At 37.6% G+C, this 20,968-nt stretch overlaps 2 non-coding genes across 2 annotated transcripts; both read left to right on the forward strand.

Moving 5' to 3' along the window:
• The first annotated feature begins 12,311 nt into the window (after window positions 1–12,311).
• LOC117160425 (U6atac minor spliceosomal RNA) lies at window positions 12,312–12,416 on the forward strand. Its single transcript, XR_004464779.1, has one exon. It is a non-coding gene; the product is annotated as a U6atac minor spliceosomal RNA (small nuclear RNA).
• A 7,191-nt stretch (window positions 12,417–19,607) lies between these two features.
• On the forward strand, window positions 19,608–19,714 carry LOC117160421 (U6atac minor spliceosomal RNA). Its single transcript, XR_004464778.1, has one exon. It is a non-coding gene; the product is annotated as a U6atac minor spliceosomal RNA (small nuclear RNA).
• Window positions 19,715–20,968: the final 1,254 nt, after the last annotated feature.

Raw genomic sequence — 20,968 nt, forward strand, 5'->3', positions numbered from 1 at the left:
TCACAATCGACAAACGACGAATCAGCTGCCGGTCGCGAGTCTGCTTCGCTTAAACTGCCGGAGATTCGAATACCCACATTTGATGGTACGCTCGAGAATTGGCAGTCATTTTACGATTCCTTCTCGTCAACGATAGATCAAAACAAACAACTAACACCAGTCCAAAAATTCTATCACCTCCGATCAGCCTTGACTGGGAGGGCCGCGCGAAGTATACAATCGCTAGCCATCACCGAGTCAAACTATGCCATCGCCGTTGACGTACTCAAAGAAAAATTCGACTGCCACCGTCAAATCTGCATGCGCCACCTCGACTTGCTTTTGGACTATCCAAAAATAGTTAAAGAGACACCCGAAGCCATAGACGACTTTCTCGAGACGTTCAAGATAAACATCCAAGCGTTAGAGAACCTCGGTGACCCAATCACATCCGACACCGTTCTTCTCAAATTACTTACATCAAAGTTACCCCCAGCCATCATTCGCAAATGGCAACGCACCTTACCAGACAAGAAGTTACCGTCATACAAGCACCTAATAGACTTCTTGCAAACAAGGACAAACGGCGATCAAACGAACGCTCCAACACCAATGGGAAAAGGGGGTACCTACCAACACACTCGTCACCGACAAAACGCACGACATGAACGAACACACATTACAGATTGGATGTGGATGTGTCCGACCTGCAAAGGATCTCACGAACTCAGATATTGCAAGGTTTTTAAGGCCAAATCGGCTACAAAACGCCTCGAAGTTGTAAAACGGGCATCGCTCTGTATAAATTGCTTAGGCAGAGGCCATTCACTCACTCAGTGCACATCCGGTTCATGTCACATGTGCGGGCAACGCCATCACACAAATTTACACCGAGCGCTCACTCAGGTCAGTCCACGGATTTCAAGCGATCGGGCCTCAAGCGATCGGTATTCAAGCGGTGGGTCAACGAGCGGTCGGTCAACGAGCGGTCGGTCGTCTGGAGATCGATCGTCGGGCGGTCGTTCGCCGCACAACCGATCCTCTAAGGGACGGTCTCCACCTGGGTCATCGCAACAGCACTTTACACATCGATCGAGACGCACAACCGAATTTTCGCGGAGATCTACCCAGTCGACTCCAAAAGACCGAGAATCTCATCCTCCACATGAATCTCGAGCATCGTGGAACAAAGGCACCGACCGAAGCTCATCGCCCAAACACCAATCGAAGACGAGGAAGAATTAAACAAAAAAACCTGCGCATTCCTAGCCGCTCTACGCCGATTCAGCTCGGCGAGGATACTGCGCGAAAATCATCACGGACAACGGCCTCAACTCCGTCAAGGCCAACAGAGGGCTGCTGAAAATTCGGACCCTACGAACCCAAGAGAAGGGGCACAAGTTTTCTCGACGACCAGCAGATAAAAGGGATTTTCAACCCTTCAAATTCTCTATCCCGTATCACCCAATCCGAGTGATCTCCCTATCCTCATTCCCGGTCACTTCCCAATAGGTGATGCACTAACGAGTTTACGGGAGCGTGATTTCAGGACAGCTTTACCATGCCGGCATCCAGTTGGCAGCGTATCCACCCGATCAAGCACCACTTCAGAAGCTGAGGGAATCATAAGGAACGCTACCGTGCACACGGCAAGCCACGGTCACGACATCCAACGGTCATTCTCCACCGAGGGTCATTACTAAGAGAATGCGATTCGAGCTGGTCATCGGGGGGAATCCAGCCTCCCAGGCAACCTCAAACCGCCGCACCGCGCTTGATGACTCTTCACCAAGCAGCACCGACGTTCCCTTCGACGATACCTCCTGGGCCGAGGTGTTTAACGACACTTCCAGAAGCAAGATTTACGACACTTCTTGGGTCGTGAATTTCACCTGGAAATCGCTCGGCATCGGCGAGGAAGACGGCGATCCAGACTACAAAGGGGACAACGTGCCATCCAGGCAACGGGCCTTCGACCGTATCTTCGAAGTCACCCTGGCGACAACGGCCTCATCCAGACTACCACAAGTCATACGGCAACGAGCATCTTGGAACGACGTGCCACGCAGCGCGTCCTACCAACGAGCCAACCCGATCACGCAGAATAAGGACAATCAGCAATCAACAAGGAGTCGGGCGGCTGCTCCAATTAACTCCACCTTTAATGAAATTTTGATCGGTACCCTCTCAACGGGGGGAGGATGTTACGCCGCGCGACTCTCTGCCTGGCCCAGGTCACACACCGCGGGCCAGACGGACACCAGATGTCCGCTCTTCCGTACGGCGTACCCTCAATAGCCTAAGTACCCGTTATAAACCCGAGTAATTTGCTCGTTAAGGTCCTTCAGACCCAACAAATGTCCTTTTCTAAATCAGTTTCTAAAGACTATTGTTTACTACGGCTTGGCAAGGGAAAGTTGGGTTTTTCCACGTACGATGCTTCCTAATAACAACTTTCTATCAAGGGCAGCTAAGACCCTTCCTAATCCACCAACCTTCGTTTAACCAATTAACAACGAAGCCTATTTCCCTCACTCTCTTAGCCAAAATCGTCACCAACAAATCCGATGGTCCCGTGCGCTGGAGACTGATCCTTAGCCTTCCTCCGAGACAGCATCGTCTCCCAAGAAACACTGATTCTACATCCTTCGAACGGTCAACATCCTTCGAGCGGGTATACACACCCGCAGATCAGTCACTCACTCATCTCGTACATACGCACCAGTGTAACTATCCTCGTTATAAGTTGTGGAATAAACGGTGAAATATAACTTACTATACTGTGTCATATTCATTCAACCACCTCTGTTATCTTAACCGAAACAGGGGAACGACTACTTCGCGGCGTCGATTCACCGAATCGTAGCGAGAATTTACGCCTCTCGCTGACGCGTTTTCCTCGCGACCGCGTCTCTCCGCGATCGGTCGTAACAGTATGATATAGTATGTACGATACGTATGATATTGCTGAAGACAAAATTGTTGCAACGGCTATAGATAATACAAGCAATTTTGGAGAAGCCTTCCAATTATTTGGAGTAAACGTAAAATGCATAAATAATTGCGAACGAACGTTTAACACTAGAACTACCGATAGTTAACACGAAGCTATTTCTACCAAAACGAGTGAAAATGACTAGTCTTTAAAAAATAAGTAATAATAGAATATTTTTATATTTATTGATTTATTACTTTCTTACAGAAGGAATTCCATGTTATGTAGTAGATTTTTGGTATTATTGATCCATTTGGGACCATAATCTCTAAACGATAGTTGACACATTTATAAAATTGTCGAACCAGTCATTTTGACTGCTTGTGGTATTTCTAGCGTTAGCATCTAGCGATCAATCTGAAATTTTCCTGATAACTGATATCATCATATCGAATGATACGCGGTAAAAATTTGAAAAACGTGTGGGAAGTTGTAGGAAACGAGGAAACTAGCTAATTGGAGTTCGATAAACAGATTGCAGGACTCTTTCACGCTTTGACAAGTAGCAGTCATTTTGACTGCTATTGGTATACGTAGCCTTGATACAAAATTATTTTGAGTTTGGATACATAAAAAACAAAATAAAATTCATTATATTATTCTTTTAGTTATCGTTGCGAGAGTCATTACATCATTGCGGAAAAAAAATATAACACAAAGTAGGAATTTTTAAATGACGTTATAAAACCAGTCAATTTGACTGGTGTGGTAGTTCTAGTGTTAATGAAACGGATCTTATTGCTGCTCACATACATTGCGTTTATGCGTTTCAGACAATGGTAACAGAATTTTATGAGAACTGACACAATTAGCAACTGCATATAGTAAAGTTATACAGAAATGTCACTATTTATGGAAAGTGACAGCACAGCCAAAAAACTACAAAAACAATTCAGGATATTTTGTGCCATACTCTGACCAGACCTGAGCAAACTAGAACAGTTTGTATGGTTCGTCACAAATTATTGCAATAAATGGAAAAAGTAATAAACTTCGCAAAATTAAACAATCAAGATTTTCAGTAGCTAGAGAATCATTTAAAGTATAGGAAATCTTCTGCTATGCTTTAAATATGTTACAATGTGAAAGTAATACATCTTACGGAATTTTCATACCATTTTTTTCTCTACATGCAAAACTTAAAGCGATAATGAATTTTGAACGGATTTATTATGAGCCATTTGCAGAAACTCTTTCGAACAATATAAAAGTGAGATTTCACGAATTTTTAACCTCTTTCTACTCGAAAAATTGAAAAAGGTGTAACATCGGCTTTCTCATCTTGGCGATTTAAACAGCGATGGTGATCACTTCTCTTAATCAAGGCAGGAGTTCCGCAAGGAAGCGTCCTAGGACCAATTTTATACACATTATGCACGGCCAACATACCAACAACTAACAATAGCAAAATACTGACATTCGCGGATGACACAGCTGTACTAGTCAGGCACACTAACCCTGCAACAGCAGTTACATTACTACAGGAACATATCACAAAAATAGAAAAGTGGCCCCAAGCAAAACAAATTAAAGCAAAGCCCGATAAATGCAAACATATTACATTCACACTGCGAAAACAGAAACCACCAAATATTGTACTAAACGGCACACACATAATATAAACAAGCCAAGTCAAATACCTAGGACTCCACTTAGATACACGACTCACATGGAAACAGCATATTAAAGCAACAATAGACAAAGTACAGATGGCAAGGAGACAAATGTACTGGCTAACAAGTGGAAAATCCAAACGAAGCATAGAAAACAAACTAAAAATATATAAAATGGTCATAAAACCAATCTGGACGTACGGAATAGCACTATGAAGAACAGCAGCAATGAGCCATATAACCAAAATAGAGGCAATGCAATCCAAAATACACAGAACAATAGTAAGCGCGCCATGGTACGTTAGAAACGAGGACATTCGGAAAGACCTGGGAATACCAACGGTCAAGGAGGAGATTAACAAAAGTGCAAGAAGGTACGGAGAAAGAATAGCAACGCACCCAAACCGGCTGGCAGCGGAAACGGTCGACACATCAAGCATAAAAAGAAGATTAAAAAGGAAACACTCAACAGATCTCACAAAGGACATAACCCAGCAAACACGATGATGGTACCCCGCTGGGGGTAGCCGCCCACATGTTATATTAGTATACCACTATAATATTTTACCAAATGTCCTACTGGACAAATTGTAAAATTTAAATAAATAAATAAAAAAAAAACTTCGCTTGTCATCTACACGAAGCGAAAGATTAATGCAACCTTTTAAAGAAGCAGCCCAAGTCAATATCCAGAACAACAAAAAGAAGCTTCGTCTGGTGACGGGTTCTTCGATTTTGGAAATAATTCCCATGAAATTACTTTACTTGCATCTAGGACAGAGTTAGAAATTCTATAATATTAGGTTGTCCGGAAAGTGTCTTTCTTTCGTAAACGTGTTTTTTACAACAATGCACCTTCATACAAACGTGAAACTAAGTCTGTGAAATGTCGTGGTGTTTATCTCAACCAGAACAAAATGGATCGTACGAAATTCAACAAAATAATATAAAACGAAAAATGTTGTGTGTCTATTATTTCGTCATAAAACAAAAGAATCCTGTCGGACGACCTAATACATGTGATATGTGAAAAACAGCAAGGTTTATATCTTCCATATCAGAATCCGTCGATAAGAAACGTTTTTTTCTTATATGTAATACGCCATTACCAACGCCAGCAGCCGTGAAGAGATTATCCTTTCATTATGCAATGATAGAAAAGGAACCGAAGGCGCATAGACTCTCAGATGAAATATTTTTAATGAAAGCCAAATTAAAAGCGTACTGTACTCCCACTCGCACACCAAGATCATAATTTATATTCATTTATTATGTAAATATTTTTTCGTTGAATTATTCAACAAATGTGGATTTTATAAAAACTGTCCAATATCACTATAACTACCACAATACATATCAAATTTCTGATTTACGTTAGTCATAACCGTTAATCAACCATATTAACTTTTTGCCCAACTCTGATTTAGAACTATAGAGACGGAACCTAATCCAGAGCATAGCCGGAACACGGAACGAACACGGCACGGTTTTATCGACCTTTAGCTACACAGGAAACATATGCAAAATGAGTAAACATATTCGTCATCGATTTTCCATTTCTGTATTTCGAGTAACTCACATTGATCCATATCGACATTTGTCGTAGATCTTGCTCTTCTTCTTCTGTTTTTACAAACAAAGTAAATTTGACATAAAGATAATACGTATAATTGATATTTCGAAACAAATTTCTAATAAATTCAGTTACTTATTACTGTTATAAAATACTTGTCGGGTTGACATTAGAATTAGGGTTAGGGGCGTAAAGCGAATCTTCGTTTGGATTACACGTCGTCGTTATGCAATAGAGAAGACATTGGCTAGTGCAAATACGATTACCATAGAACCGGACAAGTAACCGTGGTTATTAGATACTCGAGAGACTAATGACAATGATCCTAAGTTCAATAACGAATCCGCGGACAACGGGACGGTAGTCGTACGCACTCGCAAAATTCTAAGTCGGATTCTGTGTTAATATTCGCTGACCGTAAGGAATTAATCCTTTTTTGTCGATGAGACCGCAAGAGAGAATGACTTTCCATCCCGGTGATACCCCAGAGGAAGACTATGACGGGGTGTGTCTAAGGACACGAGATCATCGGATTCGTCGGGGACATCTTACGTTCGGAAAGTAAGGGAAATTGACGTTGCTGCTAATTGGCCAATCTCCATATCGGTAGTTAGAAAAGGATGAGGGAGGGTTGCTAGTGGGAGACGTCGTTCGTGGAAAAATAGGTCTCTCCTGTCTTCCCGTAACTGGGACAAAGACTGTGTATCTGTTGAAGGATTTTAGGTAACTAGATATTAGTGTTTATGACGGTCTTCGGGCTAGCCGATCACGTACTGTGGAGACGCGTCGACATCTGGTAAACATCCTGCCCGGAGAATAGGATCTGCGTGTGGCGAGCTACGGGACAGAAACCGTTGGAATGTTTACTGCCACGTGCCGCTACAAATCTTTCTTTTAAGGAGAGCTATAGGATTACTCAATGCCTTTGTTAGATGGAGAGTTCGTCCCGTTGACCGCGGCTACGTTCGGCGACTAATTGTCGCCTTGAGCCCAAGCTCATTGTCACAAGTCTCAAACAAATACAATTGGTTAGAATGACGGCAAATCGTTTAGTTACAACTGTAGATTTTAATTACAATGTTTTTATGGATTTTCCCGAGGTTTCAGAGAGAAGGCACCGGTGTCCTCTTATCTCCGACATACTAATAAGATATAAAAATCATTGTTGAGAATTTTGGACCTTAATTGCCAAAATAATGTTATAGGAACACTAAATTTACACTTAGAATTTATATTAAAATAGTTATATATTTATTTGATAAAGGATTTCAAAGATATTCATCGATATACACTTGCACGCGTCCCACCTTCTTCCATACCACACTTAACTGAACAGTTTACATTCCTTTGTTTACGAGGCACCGCGCACACACATACTTCCACACACTCATATTCACATACATGTATAGCTACCACGCGGTCAATCTAGTCTAGCACATGAAATTATACACATCTCTATAATCATGAATATGATTTCTATATGATTTATAAATATGAATATTCCTTTTCGTAAAGTGTAACATATATTGGGTTGGCAACTAAGTGATTGCGGATTTTGCCATTAGGTGGCATTGACGAAATCCGCAATCACTTAGTTGCCAACCCAATAATAACGAACAACGATAAAGACATACACTAGGTATATGCATGGACTAGATTTTCTTATAAAATGCTGAGTAAATTTGTAAAACATACGATGCCTTATTTAGTTCTTTGGCAAAATAACTTTCCACTCTAAAGTATAAAACTAAATAATAAAAGATATATGTGTATGAACTGTTTTTATAGAAACGTAATGTTTCAATTACTATAAAATCGATACAAGAGATAATTCTAGAACTGTCTCGGAAATAATAACGGTTTGTAAATAATTAATCTAGAAACAAAGTGTATAAGAATCAAAATAGAAATCGTTATAGAAACAGAAATTCCTTACAAGAATTACTCAGAATAGAAGTTCATAAATATCGTAAAAAGCAAAATCAATGCCATAAGTTTTTTTTTTTATTTGTTGAAATGTTATATTTAACATATTATATTTAATAAATCATTTTACATGATTTCTTTTATATACATTTATGGATTCCATTTTATATCGTGTTATTTTCATGCCTAAAATTCTTTGTAAGTGGGAGGTATGCCGTCCTTCCTTAACGTGAAAGCGATGTGATTACATTTGTCGGTATACCCTCTTTTCACTGATTTAACCAAAGTTCCAGCAATCATATGTGTTACTGCAATAATATCGATACAACCTTAGCTCGGTGGTTAGAATTACAGTATCATCCGCGAACGTTAAAATAAAGTATTTTTAGAGCTGGCCAGTATATCGGCTGTATACATACAGAGTATACGATGTAGATATGAAAACATAACCTTGAGTATTGCCAGCACTGACAGTATGTAATCTGAAAGAGTTTCTGATATTCAGCAAAGAATATTCTATTTTCAAAGTATAATTTAACAAACAGAAGTATCTCGATAGGGAAGTTTTGTTTAATTCTGTCAAGAAGTCCCCCACATCATACTTTGTCAAATAGCTTTTCAACATCCAAAAATAGAATAGTGCAGTACTGTTTCAGCTCCAGTGCATTGATGATCTTGTTTGTTACCTTATGTACTTTTTCGTGGCGTATTTATTCCTGAAGCCAAATTGATCCGATGGAATTAAACTTCTTTCAGTGATTATCTTTCCCACCCCATTTTCAAATACTTTTTTCAATAACTTCACAACTTTTTATAAGTTTTTTGGACATTGTTGGGAGCAATGAAATCGGTCTAGGGGGAGTTTCCCTATTAGTGGACACTTATGGTTTTCCTTAGATACACAAAAGAAATAATGTCATGTTTTTGTTTATTTTGCATTAATTACAGGTCAACTAAGTAGAAATCAAAGTAAAGAAATAAGATAAATAAAATTGTCGTAATATTTAGATTAAACTAACATTAAACGTTGGTTATTGATTTTAAAAGAACATAGAATGGCACCTAATATCGGACATAGCGAAAATAAGTAACGCAGGGCAGCTTCAAAATAATTTACAACGATCATGAATATAGTCACCGAAAACACTAAAAACGTCGACACAAACCTCGAGAAGTCATTCTATCGTAACCATTGAACCCAATATTAATCAATGATCCCTAAGCAAACTACGCAGACAGCTTATTTGTTTATATTTTCCGATTTCAGTGCACTGATTTTGTATTCTTTGGTCTATTTATCTTTTAAAATCTACTTTCAAAATTCTTCTTCTATTCTTTAACACATTTTTCACTTTCTTTCTCTTAAAGAAATAATTTATAAAAATACGAAATAAAAACTTGGCTCTTTTCTGATTTCCTTTTCCTTGGTTCATAGAATCTTTTCATCTTTAAATACATAACATAGATTTTTTGAAAGAATGTTGCTAGAAAATGTATAAACACAGAGTGGATATTCATGCAAATTCATAGTTTTCAAAATAACGCTTAAAGAATGGAACTAAAGTATTTGCTATCTTAAGTTATGACTTATTTCTGTTTAATAGTGTAATTTTATTGGATAACTATGATCCTTAAGAAAGGAGACATTTTTAGTTATTTTTTAAAAATGTCTAAAAATTGAAATTTTTAAAAATCTGTTACTTTCTTAGCAACTCAACAAAGGGATGCAATGTTTAACATGTGCACAAGCATAGTTACAACGATGAATGTTGCTTTACGTTTATAGGCGCAAATGGATTAAATATCACGTCCTATCGCTCTATTGGGCGGCACTCCTATATTTGATACGCTCCATTAGAAGATGAACTGATCGTTTCCTCGAGTAGGGAGCCTTAAGGTCTTTCTAATGAATTACTAGAAAATACGTAAAATACGTGAAAAATGTACGTATTAAAAATTATAAAAATTCGTCATAACGTTAATACTGAAAATGGTTTCTGGAAGAATTTAGTGTATTTTTTAACTTAATATATATTTTAACTTAACGTATATATATATTTAGTTATATATATGTCGGATTTGCACTGGGAGTAGGGTTGTGGGCGTCAAATGAATCTTCTCGAGAATTAGCCATTGGTACGGTACACACAGGCGTAGTTTATTGCAATGATAGAATTATTACAGTCTTGATAACTGATCACGGCGGTTTGGCACTCGCGACACTAGTGACGATGGTCTCGGGCTCAATAACGAATTCGCGGCCAACGGGATGACAAAAGAACATACTCACAAAGTCTAAGTCTGGTTAAAACGTGAAATAACCACTGATCGCGAAGATGTTACTCTTTAATCAATGAGATCGCGAGCGAGAATGACTTTCCCGTACCGATGATGCCACAGAGGAAAACTATATTGGGGTGTGTCTAAGGACACGAGATCATCGGATTCGTCGAGAAAAGCCTTCGTTCAGAAAGTAAGGGAAATTGGCGTTGCCGCTAATTGGTCAATCTCTATACCGGTGGTTAGAAAAAGATGCTAGCCGTCCTCGAGGGAAAGTTGCTAGTGGGAGACGCCGCTCGTTGAAGAATAGATCTCCCCTATTTTCCCGTAGTTGGGACAAAGACTGTTTGTCTGTTTGAAGGACTTTAGTTGACTAAATCTTAAGATTTATAACGGGCCCTCGAGCTAGCTGAACATGTACTGCGGAGACGCATCGACATCTGGCAATCATCTTACTCGAAGAATAGGGTCTGCGTGTAGCGAGCCACGGGACAGAAACCGTTGGAATGTTTACTGTCGCGTGTCGCCAGGAATATTTCTTTTAAGGAGAGCTATAGAATTACTCCATACCTTTGTTAGACAAAGCGTTCATCCCGTGACCGCGGCTACGTTCGGCGACTGACTGTCGCCTCGAGCCAGAGCTCACTATCACTAATGTCGAACAATTACAATCGGATTGAATAACTACAATTGTTTAATTACCGCTATAGTAGACTCTAGGTTACAATGTTGCGGGGTTATCCAAAATTCCAAAGGCTCCGGTGTTCTTTCATCTCCGACATATATAACTAAATTATTATGAGCTATGAAGTCTCTTAGAAAAAAACATGATTCCATAATATGTTTCAATTTAATGATGAAATATCGCTTCAAACATTCCTTATAGCTACTTGAGCTACTATCCTGAAATTAAAATTGAGCCAGAACATTCTCGATTTTGATTTAACAAACAGTAAAATCATTAAGGAACTTTCTTCTAAAGCAATTAGAATACTTACTATGATATACATTGTCACATTAACCCCTTCCCGTGCTTTAACGAGTGAGACTCGCGATGAAGATTTTGGCCCAAACATGAATATCACGAGCCACGGTCGTGAACAGATAGCTTTACATCTGCCAGAGTGTTTTAGGAAATATCATACCATGGAGGTTTTTTTAGAGTTTATTTTACTTTACTTTTTACTATTTACTTTTTACTATTTACTTATAGGCGTAGTATTATTACATTATTACATTGCTTCGGATAAAATCACATTTGAAGACTCTTGAATTTCTATTGAAGTATTGTTTATTCATGAAATATAATTTTGAAACCGTCATCTATTTCAAAATGTAATATATTTATCATATCCATAAAAGGAAAAAGGATTAGAGTTTACTTCCACAACAGCACTGTCGCGTAAAACTGACTATATCATAGGTATTTGTATTTCGGCTTGTATTGTGACTCTTCTTGAGCTCAGTCTGGTTTGTTTACCTATCGCTTGGGCCAGTTTTGTCGAGCTATATGAATCAAATACTTTCCAAACAGCTAAAATCTCAGCGGGGCAGCCGGCTACGCTCGTTAAGGCTCACAACCGAAGACGACGCGTCGCGAGTTCGAATCCTCGGCCTGCAAAGTATATTTGGTAAAGGATGGAAAATCCAAAATCTCTCTGAAAGGTAATATACAACAGGCAAGCGCCCAGCCCGCCCATCTCCCTTGCGCTGTTGTGGGTGTACCTTCTGGGAGTGCTTGGTAAAGGTGTGCTTGGTGTTATTAAGCACACAGCAGGGGCGCCCCCGACGATCGACTTGCAGCTGGTTACGCCCCGTAGTGGAGGTTTTAGCCGGTAAGAATCCGGCACTACCTTCCACCGTCCTGTGTTTCCGGCCCACAGGGGGTGGGTATGGTGTCTATGAAGATTTCCTCCACGTAAAAAAAAAAAAAAAAATTTTTTTTCTACAGTATGAAAAAAGAGACGTTTAGCACTCCCCTAGACAAGGATGGAACACATATATAAGGTAAGGCACTGTCGCCTTTCGGCGGCACTTACCGAATTTTTTTGGAATGACCGCGGAGTTTTTTTAGAATTCCGCTATCCTTCCGGATGACGCAGGCGCTCACAGGACATGGAGTATTCGGGGAATACCTGTAGAAAATCGGAAGAGAGGTGACGAACACTTGTCACCACTGCGGAGAGTGCGAGGACACGGCCCAGCATACACTAGAGTTTTGTGCGGCGTGGGAGGCCCCCGTCGTATGCTGCGACTAGCGATTGGCGAGAGATTGGACCCCATGTCAGTTATGAAAACGATGCAAGCACAACAAAGATGTACACTTGACATCATTTAGAGGGAGTTTTCCATAATGTTGGACGGCGCTTAATATCGGACACCAGTTACATTTTTAAAAAATTGAAACGCAACGGAATAGTTTTAACTGTCAAAGCAGAGGAGGAGATAGAATAAAAGATGTGCAGATTTTTCCACGTTTCCATCGTGTATGTGTAGACAAAAAATCAATCGATCGTTGGCGTTTGACTTAAAATCAATGCACTGTGGAAGTTAAAAATTATATCCATTGCCTGATGCAGTAAAAAGGTGATATCGCGATGATAATTGCGGATGGAAGGAAGATGTACGTTTTTGTACAATAAACTCTGAAATGTATTTAACGACGTTTAATACATACGGATGAAGGATAGGAAATAAAAATAGAAAGATTAGATACTTAGATACAGTAATATGTGTATAGATAACTATATGGTGTGACTCTAATAATAATTACGATTATAGCGATTATAACGCTGCCGCTAACGGTCTTTTCTGTACATGTATATCAACAATTATATAATATATATGGTTCGACGCGTCATTTAACTATATAATATATATAATCAATAACTCTATATATATTATATATATGTAATTTACAACAGACATGTGGAATAAAAATGTTAAATAGAATTCGTTAATAGGTTACTATGTATTAATAGTTGTGAAGTGGAACTCAAAGGAAGGACTTTAGAGCATACTTATCGCTTTGTACAAATCGTATATTCTGAGATATAAGAAAACAAATCTTATGGCTATATATTGAAAATTGATGAACTTACGTATAGTATATATATGTCGGAGATGAAAGGAAAACCGGAGCCTTCCCTTTGCAATTTTGAGGAAGCCTTCTAATGCTTTAGCCTAGATTTTATCATAACTGTAATTAAGCAATTGTCATTTGTAATTGTTTGATATTTGTGAAAGCGAAAGTGGGTTCGAGGTGACAACTGGTCGCCGAACGTAGCCATGATCACGGGATAAACGTTTTGCCTGACGAAGGTGTGGATCGGTTGTATTGTTCTCCCTAGAAATCACATAGAATTGTACTTTAGAGATGTCGATATAATGGGACACACGTTGTATTAGGAATCAATCTCCAGACAGAAACTGCCTAGCAACGGCGTTTGGATCTTTCTCGATGTTTCCAAAGAGTATACAACAAACTTTTGACAGAAATTGCCTAGCAACAACGATTGGAACTTTCTCGATGCCTCCAGCGAGCATATAACAAACAAATGCAGTCGTATAGCGAAAAAGATTTTCATCAGATATTCATTCGTGTGATCGCCTTGGAAAGTGATACATCGAGCAATTTACCGAGTGTCTCAGCAATCGTATTTTTGTGTTTAAAATTATTCTACGCATAGTAAAGACTTATCCCGGTGACCGTGGATTCGTTTGAACCCCGGAACATTGTTAATAGCGTTAATTAAATTCATTACTCGTAAAACCTATTAATCGTTAATCTCATTATTCGTTAAATTTATTATTCGTAAGACATATTATTCGTTACTCTTATTATTCGTTAAACTTATTATTCTTTAATCTAATTATTAGTTAAACTTATCGTCTGTTAATCTTATCATTCATTAAACTCAATATTCATAATATTTTGTAAAATCTTGTATATTCGCGTAAATATAACTTCTGTCTCGTAAAACGATGGCTAACTCAAACGTTGAATCGTTACGCGCCTTAAATTCTAATGTTAACCCGACAAATATATGCAACATATACAGAAAATGTTATTATTTAATAAATATTTTATTATTTAAATGTAATAATTAATAATTACAATTTAAATTACAATAAGTTACGAGTATTTTTTCAAGATTATGGAGCATTAATTGATAACGTTTATCGCTTAAGATCAACTTATAAGCTGAGAATGAGCGTTCATCGTCACAAGACGTAATCGAGACATATTTAAATTTGCTGCAGTAGCATACTTTAACCTCATCCAATTCTTCAACTGACTGACCTCGAAAAATTTCATTAACTTTCTAGATTATTTAGAATCTGGTATGTCTTGCTAAAACTGCATTCCACTTTGATACAATTTTGGCTGCACAAGTTCCAGGAATGCTCCTAAAATATTTATCAGTGTCAGTCGTTACTTTCACCGATTCAGTGAAAGACATTGCAATTGTTTCTAGTTTCTATATATTATCCGAGAAAATCCCAAAGTGGGTTTTGATAAACATTAGATTTTGAATTAGCAATTCATTCTGAAGAAGATCTTGTGCTGTTTTAATTACTAATTCCGCGTCGAAAAATTTAACAACATTTTTAATATTTTCCAAATACCAGTGTGGTATAAAATATAGCTGTCTCGAGCCAAGTATCTGAGCTCGTTAAAATTGGTTCAGGTGGTAATAGAATGTTCTACGATACACTCTACGATAACATTCGATCCAAAGTGGTGCTATTATAATTACTTTATTAATAGAATGTACTACACTATTTACTAATGGGAAATGTAAACGTACTTCTTCTGCACCTCTATATACTTCATCAATTATACACGTTAGATGCACCATGTTTGGATAAAATATCTCAAGTGTTTTCCAGCTTTCATCATATCTACATCTATTATCAACAATAACACTGTTTCTTCGTTACCATCTGACCATAGTATTCGACTCTCTGTTTCTAAAGATTGTGATAATATGGTATTGCCCTTACTTTTATACGTCGAGTCTTTATGGATTTGTAAGCTATAAGATTTTATAAGTTTCCAATTTCCGCGGGATCAGCAGTGGTTAAATATTTTAAGAATCGAATCACTACTTAACACCAGTTGTTTAAATTCATTAAAAATATGAAAGAAAAAATATTAAATAAATACTTTTATATCGTCTATCTGTATTAGATTTGAAAGATTTAGACAACTTTTAAAACGAAACATCTTACATTCTTTAAAGAGGTTCAGGAGCTTTTGCAATGTCCCTCGTGTGCGTAAGTATAATTATTTATTTATGAAAAAATTCTATGAATAAATAGATCTAAATATTTTGTATGTATGTTCACATTATATGCAATCTGCAAATATATATAAATTTAACAGATTAATTATTCGTACAAGTACTATAATTTTCTATTATTATTTAAATAAATTTTATTAATGACAAAACTCCGTGTCTGTATCTTCTACGGAATCAAATTTTTAATTATTTATTTTAAGAAGCATGTGTGAATTTATTATTTTAGTCCATATAATTATTGAATATTTATTACAATTTCTCAACAGTCTCAATGAAAATGCACATTGAATGGAAGAATTTAGTGGCATTTCCGTATAATTTTTAAGCCATTGAATATAATGGAACAAGGTTTGAAAATTATTATGATATAACCTCTTTCTAATAATTTATATATAACATATTTTCTATTTATTTCGTTAGTTTTTCAAATGTCTTAAACTTAATCGTTTGAAACAAATATAACAAAATAAACAAAACTGTTTCTTTGATAGCTTAGAGTTTTTATTTTTTAGGTAATTTAAATTGCAAGTTGGGAACATATTTACTTCACAGATTATACATGGCAGGGCACAGGAATCTGAACGATTTTTCAAATGAAATAGAATTTTAAGATTTCAATTTCTTATGAAGCTTTTATGTTAATACAAAGATGCCAATTTATTTTTTGAAAAAGACTCTCTCGAATATTATTCTAGTTGATTCCAAAGATTTCCTATTACCTTTTGGATCATTTCGTTATGAAATGCTGCAATTTTATCTTTTCTTTCAATTCCTAAATATTGGCAAATGGAGGATCACACTCTTTGTTTTTTGGTTTTTGAGGCAACTATCACTAATCGCAATAAATCAAATTTGCCGATCAAGAGAAATAAGAAATATCGTCGTACCATGAAACCGAATGTCCAGAAAACATTCCACGCGCAAACATTCAACACACTGCCATTGTGACGTGCAAAGTTGTATTAGGTTGTCCGAAAAGTGTCTTTCTCTTCCAGACACGTCTTTTACAACGACGCATCTTTATATAAACATGAAACCTAATCTGTCGAACGTTGTGATCTTTATTTTGCTGGGAACAAAATGAATCATACGTAATTCGACAAAATAATACAAAACGGAAAACGCTGTGCATCCATTATTTCCTTATAAAACGAAAGGAACTTTTCGACCTATTATCCTAATGGGACCATACAGTGTTCAAGTCGATGCAATTGTGGTTCCAAAGAATTACACAGAATTTTCACATAGCGGTCTTATGTCACCGTAACAGCATAGCCTGTCCTCAAAGAAGAGGCAACGGTACCAAACAATGCTGCTCCATATCATACGGTAATTTTCTGGGTGTGAAAACCTGAACTTCGTGAAGATTTTCAGGAAAATTTTATTTATTGACACAACCAGATAATACAAAATGAGTCTGGTCTGACATAAGCAGAAAGTTCAGCGCACTATTTACAGTCAAAATTTCAAGTAACTCTTGAGAAAAATTTAGCTGTTGGACGACAACTATATTGTATGGATGAAAGTTAGGGTCCTTGTGCAAAATTCTACGAAGACTTCGACTTGAAAATAAAGCGCTTGCGTATCTCCTGGTTGAACAGCGTTGATCTCGTTGCATTGCTATTCTCACAGTTTCAATGTCCTCTGCAATTCGTATTGCACGAGCAACAGCGAGTAGCTTCGTGTTTAATGCAGAAGCACTGTGCCAAAAATTCCGAACCTGTAACTTGATGGAGTTACGGCAATGAACAGTGTCGTGGCGCGGAATTTAAAAATGTATGCGAAATAATTACTTTGTTCGACAATATAGAAAAATCGCCACAGAAGAGTTACCAAAATACTTAGAAGGGAGGATGAAGTGGAAGGACAGAAAAATATTAGCAGGATTCAGATGTGGAAACGAGACCAAAGCAAGGGAATACTGGAAACAAGAGGGAGAAAAGAGATGCAGGCTACGTAAAAAGAAAGAAGAAGACCTGAGGCACGGAATAGAAGAATGCGAAGTAACGGGAGGACCAAAGGACACGGAAAAAACACTAAACGATGCTGGAGAAGGACTAATAGAATTGAAAACAATAATGGAGAAGAGAAGAGCGATACAAGACGAGGAGGAACGACAATAAGGAAGCACAACAAGGAGGCAAAAGCGCAAAAATTGCCATAGTTTTAGAGACAGAATATATAATGGAGTGTGATATAACAGAGTGGATAAGAGGGGAGGTAGATATATAAGAAAAGAGAGATTAGATAGATATAAGGGAGGAGGCAATAAGGCGATAACGCCATGAGACTGATAGAATGTAAAAAGCGTAATAGGTAAACGAGATGTAAAACCGAAAGCTCGACCAAGGCCGAAAGGCGCGGACTAAGTAATAATAAATAAAATAAAATAAATAAATAATTACTTTGTTCTAATAACTGATTCACTATTTTTAAAAAACGTTTCTGATACAAAAGCACGATACTACTCGGTTCATCGTGCCATCATTACTGAAATTATCGGCAGGTACGCAAAGAAATATAAGGAAAGAGCTCATAAAAAGAAGACTAAAGAGAAAACACCTCAGTGACCTCACTAAAGAAATAAAATAAACAAACTGAAAGATGGTATTCCGATGGGCGTAACCATCCACATATTATTTAGCAATAAAGCTAGAAAAATTTACCAAATGTCTAGCTGGACAAATTGCAAAGTACAAATTAAATAATAATAAAAAAAAACACTTTCTTCTACCAATGAAGCAGAAATATTTGTATATCTATAAATCATATTTGTGATAATACATGAAATTTCTGTAAATCACCTTTCTAGATATCTTTTCTTATAAAACCATTTACAAACTCAGAGGCCAAAGAAATGATCTATTAGCATTTTAACCCTCAAAAAGCACCGGGATACAATATGACAAGTAAGTAAAACGATTAAGGGAGTGTCCTGAATTAGAATGTTCTAAAAAAGCGTCTTTTTGTAATTTTTTTTTAGAAGAGAAAGAAAGAAACGAATTTGTTGAATTTTGAGGTATGATTTTATATATATTTAACGAACAGAAACAAATTTTTTTCAAAGTAAAAAGAAAAATTATCCACCTCGTAATTCTTGATCACAACAGAAAACCAAAAAAGGATTCAATTATTATATATTTTTCTAATAATCTAAATCTAAATCTTGAGGTTCAATCTGAGGTTAAATCTAAATCTTCTGTTTCAAATTATTAATTAGACCTATTTATAAATTATGCTAATCCCATATGTTATAAAATCTCTGCCAGTGCAATGGAAAACGCAAGGCTAGGCATCTCGAAAATAAGCGCATTAGAAGAGACAGGAATTCCTTTAGAATGGCCATCTGTTACTACAAGAATTATAATAGTAGGAAAAATATATTATTAAGAGCTTCATAATAGATTTAATAATAATGATTTAATTAAGGGAATTATTTACCTTTACCCTTTATATTTTGAGAGGGCTATGAAAAAAGTACATTTCATTCAAGAGGCTAATTAGAATACTTCCTATGATATACAATGCCACATTAAGAATCAAATACTTTCCAATCACCTAGAAGCTCGGCGGGGCATCCAGCGACGCTAGTTAAGGCCCAGAACTGAAGACGACGCGTCGCGAGTTCGAATCCTCGGCATACAAAGGAGGCACAAAAATAGCACAGGGCGAGAAGGTTTCTATTTAAAAGAAATATACAACAGGCAGCCTCTCCCTTGCGTGTTCTCTGGAATGTACATTCTGGGTGTACTTGGTAAACGTGCTTGGTGTTAAGCACACAGGGGCCCGACGATCAACTCGCACAACACTGGTCCACCGTCGTCCCGCCCGTGGAGGTTTTAGCCGGTAAAAATCCGGCACTACCTTCTGCCCGTCTCCACGGGTGGTAAGGTGTCTATGAAGATTTCCTCCACGTAAAAAAAAAAAAATTTTTTTTTGAGTATGAAAGAAGAGACGTTTAACACTCCCGTAGACAAGATTGGAACACACATACAAATGGTAAGGCACTGTCGCCTTTCGGCGGGACTTATCAGATCTTTTTGGAGGGACCGCGAACGGCTTCCGCTATCCTTCTGGATAACACAGGTTATCTGTTAACCTTTTCTTGTGGCAAATGATCTTTACAGCTACATCCTTTCGAGCATTGCATTTCGAACAATATATTAGACGCGAATCTAGATGTTTGATCCATTGACATCATGTAATCAAAAACGAAATAGATAAAACAATTTGATATACAACACAGTATTACTGAGTAAATTTACACTATTAATTACCAAATTCCAGACTTGAACAATATAATCATAGGCAAAACTTGGATACATAGCGGTGGTTAGAAGGTGGCGCCTACTGACATTCTGAATCAACTTCAGTAAACGTATTCCTTTGAATGATGAAATTAAAAGTGTTACACGAGTAGCGATAATATCGTAAACTGTTTATAATTTAATTAGACATAATGTTACCTATGCTTGTAAAAAGTTTCTATTTGTAAATTGGTCCGTTAATTATTTTGTTTTACTTTATTTATATGACCATATATTACTTTATATTCTTTTATTTTATTTGATGTTTCTTTATCTCCTTTACTTATTTTATTTCATCAGCATAATTTTCTTTAATCTGTTCTATCTTTTCTAATAATCTGTGAGTACAGTAATTTTAAAGCCATTGGTTTGGATTCATTATAACTAATATTTTATTGATCTGCGGCTGTTGCGTCGCATGGAGCAGCGGAACCCCAGCCAACGCTATCTGGCGGCCAGCGGCCCACCTACCTGCTTCCAGACCCCCAATAAACTCAATGACCGGCCATAAAACGTCACCTTCTAGCTAAATTGTTTCCAGATGTGTGTCGAGCAATCTAGTTGTCTAGAAGCATTTCGGTTTATGTCCGGATTAGCAAAATCCTTGAGTTTGTTATAGGCTCGGAAAAGGCAGGTAGTCACCGAACGAGAAAACCCAACACATAAACATAGGGTAGAAACGACTGGTTTTCCCCAGCAATAAAATCACCCCGGACACTGGTGAGAAGTTCCTCATGTCCTGCTTCTTTAGCGGGGTCACGACCAATCGGCATCAAGCTTTCCTTCGGGGAAAACTAAGAGGGAGTCAGTCAGGCGGTCAGTCAGTGAATCAGGCAGCCAGTCAGTCAGTCAGTCAGCAACCTCGGGAAGTCTCAGTTCGCAGCAACGATTCGCGCTTACGCTCTCGCCCTCTCATCCCCTGATCTTACGTTCTAACCGAGTCCAACCGTATCCCGGTTGCTGTTAATTCACCACTCAGTGTATACACG

Source organism: Bombus vancouverensis, chromosome 18 (genome assembly GCF_051014615.1).
Source record: "Bombus vancouverensis nearcticus chromosome 18, iyBomVanc1_principal, whole genome shotgun sequence".
Taxonomy (NCBI): domain Eukaryota; kingdom Metazoa; phylum Arthropoda; class Insecta; order Hymenoptera; family Apidae; genus Bombus; species Bombus vancouverensis.